Source organism: Pongo pygmaeus, chromosome 18, assembly GCF_028885625.2.
Source record: "Pongo pygmaeus isolate AG05252 chromosome 18, NHGRI_mPonPyg2-v2.0_pri, whole genome shotgun sequence".
Classification (NCBI taxonomy): Eukaryota; Metazoa; Chordata; class Mammalia; order Primates; family Hominidae; genus Pongo; species Pongo pygmaeus.
In genome coordinates, this window is record NC_072391.2 from 76,830,355 (window position 1) to 76,837,576 (window position 7,222).

Here is a 7,222-nt window from a genome sequence, read left to right on the forward strand (position 1 = left end):
TGGAACACAGCACCTCCTTGTAACCCCCAGGGAGGCCATCTCCAGACACATCTAGATTGCAGTTAGGGCATCAGAGCTCAGTAACTCTGCTTCCCTGAAGTCCCTGAGCTCTGGTGTCACTGGCTCCCAGAAGAACCATGGAAACCAAACAAACCTGATTCCAACGCTTCAACCACTCAGCCTCCCAGTGAGATCAGTTACTCTGAAGACAAGGGCATCCACGCACCAAAAGACTCATTGGCCAGCTCAGAAGAAGCCAGCTGGAGGACTAGCTCCACCACAGGGGCTTCCTCTCCCATCAGCACCCCACCCTGCTCATCGTCAACAATGCTCATTGGCATGGTCAACTGGCTAGGAACCTCTGTGGGAAGCCAGACCACTTTGCTGGGCGTCTGCTTCCCGGTGCATGCTTGCTGGGGAGATGGCAGATGACCTTGTGAAGGTCTAATGAGGTTGACAATGTAGATCGAATTTTTCATGGCACAGGCTGGAAATAATCAATTCAGTATCCAAATATGGGCTTCAGGACTCACCCTTTTCTCTGACATGTGGGGAAAACAGTTATCTTAGGTTTATTTGGGAAAAGTAAAGGAGTTGGTCTGTGAAAAAATTTAGCAGCATCTGCAGTGCACAATCTAGGTTAATTATTACTTTACTGTTACTACTGTTACTTTTACCGTTAATACGATTATCACCAGTACTACTATTGCTATTACCGCTAGTACTATCACTACTACTATTAACTACTACTGTTACTACAACTGCTATATTTAGCACTACATCACACTACTACTGTTACTACTGCTGTTGCTACCATTACTACTACTATTGACATGATTACTGCTATCACTATTCCTGTTACTACTAGAACTGCTGCTACTGCCATTACCACTACTATACTAATCTAATAGTGCTATAATTATTGCTATCACAATTACTTTTACCATTACTGATACTACTGCTGCTTCTTCAACGACTGCTATTGTACTCTAAGCAACCTCATGCATTTACAGCAACCACACACTCCAGATTTAGGGGAAATCATCTTGGTTGGAGTTATTCTGTCTCATCATCTCCAAAAGTCCTCTCGCAACCGTCAGACTATGCACCTGTTGGTGCAGAAAATACTTGTACCCGTAACCCAAACCCTTGTTGAGTGAGGCAGTCATGTGCAGGGCTGAAGGAGCCTGCGTCAATCCCTGGGAGGGACTCTAGGCACAGTAGTACCTGCTTCCCAAACCACCAGAAAAAATAATAATAATAAATGCTGCTACATAGGAGCTGTTCTCCTTTTAAGGATAAGAAAACTGAGGCTTAGGACAATAGGTAATACGGCCAAGTTCATACAGCTGGTGAAAGACGAGAACCTAATTCAGACAAGGTTCTACTAGGACCCTTGTTATCAGCTAAGCTACTAGGGTTTTGTTTTTTTGTTTTGTTTTTTTTGTTTGTTTGTTTTGTTTTTGTTTTTGAGATGGTGCCCCAGTCTGTTGCCCAGGCTGGAGTGCAATCTTAGCTCACTGCAACCTCCACCTCCGGGTTCAAGAGATCCTCCTGCCTCAGCCTCTTGAGTAGCTGGGATTGCAGGCATGCCCCACCACGCCCGGCTAATTTTTCTATTTTTACTAGAGACGGTGTTTTACCATGTTGGCCAGACTGGCCTTGAACTCCTGACCTCAAGCGATCCACCATCCTCAGCCTCCCAAAGTGCTGGGATTACAGACATGAGCCAACAAGCCCAGTTACTACTAGGGTTTTAGATGATTAAAAAACAGGTTTAGATTGTGGCATTTGCTCAGCTTCCTCAAGGCATGAGATAGATTTTGGAATAAAAAGCTCAGCTGGTTGGTCCCAATTCTCCTGACTCCAAGCATTTCAGTCTTTGGTGACAATTTCCTCCACCTGCTAATGAGAATTCAGTGGCAGGTGACCATCCTTGCTGGGACACGGGGCTCCTGGAGCAAGTCCTGTGCAGCTGAAGAGGGAAGCAAATGGGAACTTTGGAAGGAGGAGGAAACGGGAAGTCCAAGAGAGCTCCATGAAGCCTCCGGGCAGGAACGCAAACAGGAAAGCGGTTCTTGGCTGGTGGTGGCCTCTCGCTAGCTAGGCCTGGTGTCCCCAAGGCCCTCCTGGTGTGTGTTATTTTTGGACCATGCCACGTGGTGAGTAAGTGCCTGTTGGATTAGATAGAGTCAAGGCCAGCTTCCAGGCTGGTGTCTCCCAAGCAACAGGGGTCAGTGGCCCCAGGGACATGGCCTATGGCAGAGTTTCAAATCACACTACCCCCAGCCACCCCCCAGACAACTCTGAGGCCCTTGGATAACAAAAGGAAGCAGGGAAAGAAAGAGGGAACTGCTCTTCCTTCCCCTCCAATCAGAGGTCTCCACTCTGGGTGCAGTGGCCAGATCTGATGACCTTAGCAAAGCAGCTCTTGGCCTGGAGAATCTTGCAAGCTTGGACTTTCTGGGGCTCGTGTGCTGATGGGCAATCTGGGTTTCCTGGACTGGGAGGGGTTAGCTTCCTTCCCCTTTGGGACTCATACCTCAACCCCAAAGCAATTCGCTGAACTGCCCCTGGCCTTGGATAATCTTCAGTGACCATGGCTAGTAGATCATGATAGACTTTAAGAAAGGAGTGTCAAGGCGGTTGGTTTCCACATAAGTTAGTCTCTGGGTGGTTTTTATATCATAAGCTAGCACGTCTGACCTATAATAGCAAAGAAATTATCCTATTGTGTGACCTTACAGGATTGTGTATGTGTGTGCATGCACACGTGTGTGTATGTGCAGTTATGTTTTCTCTCTCCATCTCTCTCTCACAATCACATAAACAATAAAAAACAGTAAATGTTAAGCCTTGTAAAAGCAGAACCGCATCATTTTGAGTTTTGCATTTCACTAGACAAAGTGGGAACATTCACTAGGTGGTAACATCATGAAGAGTGACAACACAGTAATAAAAGTAGATTTTTCTCAGGCATTTAAAAAGAGAAGAGACAAAGGTAGGCGCCATCCATGCTCTGGGTCTGTCCATATGATTCCCCAGTATCTTGGAGACAGGCAAGAGCGTAGCTGGAATGGGATTTGAAGCCAGGGAGAACTGGGGACCAATCCCGGTCAGACACCATGACCCTGGTCAAGTGCCTCCTTCCCACTTATCTCATACACAAAATGGGAATGGTGCCTACAGTAGAGGCTTTCTGCCAAGATGACAAGAGCCACTTACACAAAGAGCATGTGGTGGACACCTAGTGGATGTTCAACAAATGTCTGGATGTTCTCAAGATGGCGGGCAGTCCCACCTTTCCAAAGCCTTTGCGGCCAGGAGAGAAGAGCTCAGTCACAAAATTCCTTTCCTTTGTCTAAATGTCCCACCTTCTGGGTAACGCAATATGGTGCTCCTCAACTGTGGCCAAGTGTCAATGCAATGATTACAGCTTCACAATTTCCAGGCCCTCTTTTCTTTTTTTTTTTTTTTTCTTTTGAGATGGAATCTCGCTCTGTCGCCCAGGCTGGAGTGCAGTGGTGCCATCTCGGCTCACTGCAAGCTCCACCTCCCGGCTTCATGCAGTTCTCCTGCCTCAGCCTCCCCAGTAGCTGGGACTACAGGCGCCTGCCACCGCGCCCGGCTAATTTTTTGTATTTTTAGTAGAGACGGGGTTTCATCGTGTTAGCTAGGATGGGATGGTCTCGATCTCCAGACCTCGTGATCCGCCAGCCTTGGCCTCCCAAAGTGCTGGGATTACAGGCCTGAGCCAATGCGCCCGACTCAGGCCCTCTTTTCTTGTACCAAGGTAGAGAGATAGACACCAAGAGACACCCCCATCATTGAATGCTAGACTAAAAATGGGAAAATGTTTGTAAAATTAAGTTTTAAAAAGCCACCCAACAAGTGGTATGATGTGGTCAACCGTAGGGGGGAAAGTTTGCACAGAGAATCAAAGAATATACACTAAAATAAGAGGAGCAACTATTAAATTTAAAGTTCAACACAGTAGTAACTAGCTACATATGGCTATTTAGATTTAAATTAATTAAAATTAAATAGAACTAAGCCTTCAGTTCCTCTGACACACTAGCCTCATTTCAAGTGCTCAGTCATCACACATGGCAGATGGCTACTGCATTGCACAGCACAGATCTAGAATAGTCCATCAGCAGACAAAGTTTTACTGGACAGCACTGATGTAGAGATGGAGGGAATTCTAAGTGATTTCAAAATTTTATTTCCCTAAATGATATTCCATCATTTTTTTCCTATAAAAATGTAAATAGTGGCCGTGCATGGTGGCTCATGCCTGTAACCCCAGCACTTTGGGAGGCCGAGTCGGGCGGATCACAAGGTCAGGAGATCGAGACCATCGTGGCTAACATGGTGAAACCCCGTCTCTACTAAAAATATAAAAAAATTAGCCAGGCGTGGCGGCAGGTACCTATAGTCCCAGCTACTCGGGAGGCTGAGCAGGAGAATGGCGTGAACCCAGGAGGCGGAGCTTGCAGTGAGCTGAGATTGCACCATTGCACTACAGCCCGGGCGACAGAGCAAGGCTCTGTCTCAAAAAAAAAGAAAGAAAAAAAAATAGCAACAGACGAAATACTAAAATACTATTTTATGTATTGATATGGCACCTTACTTACATTCATGTTTGGTAAAACTGAAATCACAGACAGAGGTGCTAACCTAATAACGAGGGACTGATCCTTAGACAGGACTTTCATGTTTGGCCATGGCTAAGTTAAGCCTCATGGGGCTTGAGGTCGTTCTGGATGAACTCAAGCAATCTTGGGTCAGGGACCACTGGCTCCCTCAGGCCAGGATGGTGTCCTTCACCACTTTCCAAGAAGACACTCAGCATGCATTTCTGTTGTTTGTTTTCCTTCTTAACTCCTAGAATATTAAATAGATGATCTCTGAGTCTTTTCCTCCATGGTTCTAAATTATATCCTTAAATAATGTGGAGGAAAAAAAAGTGAGAAAGGGCAGAACATGCATTACAAAATAGACTCAGACACAGGACATTGTTTTGGACCTCAACTTCCTGCAAATCAAGCTTGGAGAAGATACACAGTGTCTGTGTACTGGGTGAAAGGTGGGGAATGCAGAACTGGACATGCTGCAGAACTGAGGGGGCCCATGCAAAACGACAATGCAAGCTTCCTTGTTCAAAAAGTATCAAGAGATTCAAGGGGACAGCAGAATGTGAAATCAAGTGTGGCACCCATTTGAGCATGAGTACAACTCCACACATTGCATGCCTATGAAGCTGGGCCCTATGCAGAATTCCAGTTTTTCACAAGCCATTGGAAAAAAAATGATTCCAATACAAAATCGTGGACACTGCAAAATTTACCAGAAATTTTTGTAAGTATCACTGCAACCCCCCGCCCCCCTCAGAGGCATCTAATTTTTTGGTCTATCTTTGATCTCAATACTAAAATTGAAAGTATTTCTATGTAAGCTATTTTAAAATATGGATGCCTATAGAAGCAGAGAATAGTATGGTGGTTACCAGAAGCCAGGGGATGGGGAGTGGGGGAGACGTTTTTCAAAGGACAAAAAATTTCAGTTAGAGAGGAGGAATAAGTCCAAGAAATTCATTATACAACCTGGTCACTATAGTTAATACATACAACCTGGTCACTATAGTTAATAACAATGTATACTTCAAACTTGCTTAGAGAGTAGATTTTAAGTGTTTTCACTACCAAGAAAAACATAAGTATGTGGGGTAATGCATATGTTAATTTGTGTGATTTAATTAATCTAATTAATTAGCTATTTCACAGTGTAAACATACTTTAAAACATTATACACCATAAATATATACATTTTTGTCCATTAAAAATAAATAATAAAAAACAAAATAAAATACATCACTACATTGGAAAAAATAAAGTGTGGTATGAGTGTTACCAACATCATCAAAAGGTTAAAGAGATGGGATGAACCTTAAAACTTGATTTTATTGGATAAAGGACAAAAAAGTTCTATCATTGTGAGCACAGATCTATGTCCACCTTATAAAATAACCCCAGTCATCTTAATTTAAACATTATTGATTGGTAACCCAAATGAAAATCAAAATCAATAAGAGAAATTTTTTTTCAGAGTGGGATATTATAGACTTCATCCTGAAACTAGTTTTAGGGAATAAACTTTCCAGTCATATAACCTAATTTATGCCACTTTTTATGAACGAGTGACTTGGGCTGGGAGAAGAGATAGAAAGTTTTGACATTTTTGAAAATGTAGGAAGTGATAAGATGGTTTTCAATGTGGAAAGCAGAAGAGTTCATCTTTATGGAAATTTCCCACAGCTACACCTATTCCATTTCATATAAGATTATTATGGGGTTAAGAAAAACAAGTTGGCTTACATCAGGACAGATTAACTCATTCTTTGAAGAAGGAAGAAGTTGGCTCTAAACTCTATCTCTTATATGATTGCTGGTATCAGGTGCAACATGGTCTAGTCAAGCAAGACAGGGAGCTTGCTTTTTCTGCCTCAGTTTCCACCTCTATAAATGGGAAAAATAAGAGGCCCTGCCTCGTGTGCATATGTGTGACCCAAAGAGAAAAGGCACATAAAGAGTTTAACCCAACAACTGACCAATTATTAATATAATTATTGGAAATTACAGTGGGAAGATGGACTTATATGACATGTTTATGAATTGGAAACTAATTAAGGAGGAATCTAAATACAGTGAACATCATTTTCTAAGCCAAATATTAGGATATACTACTTGACAATTGAAAGTGCAAATTTGGGGGTGATGACAGAACATTTTACTTCATCTCTGTGTTGGTAAGTGCTGGACATGGTCATAGGACGTGCATACAAGTTTGAAGCTTTTTCTTTGAAAAGTTCTTTTCTGAAATCAGATGTATCTAGCACTGTTGGGGGAGGCAATGAGACAGACAGTTCAGGGATGGACTTGGTGATATGGAAACATCCTCTACTCCAAACAGATACACAAACACACATCCCTCCATGCACACCCCTACACACACCCCTACACACACTCGCACTCCTACACACATACCCATATACACTACTGTACCTACACACACACATAAACACACACATACTCCTATACACATTCGCCTACACACACATACACACACGTACCCACACACACCTCCATATATCTACATCCCCCAAACCTGTATACACACATTCACATACACACATACAAGCAGTTAATTGAAAGATCATTTG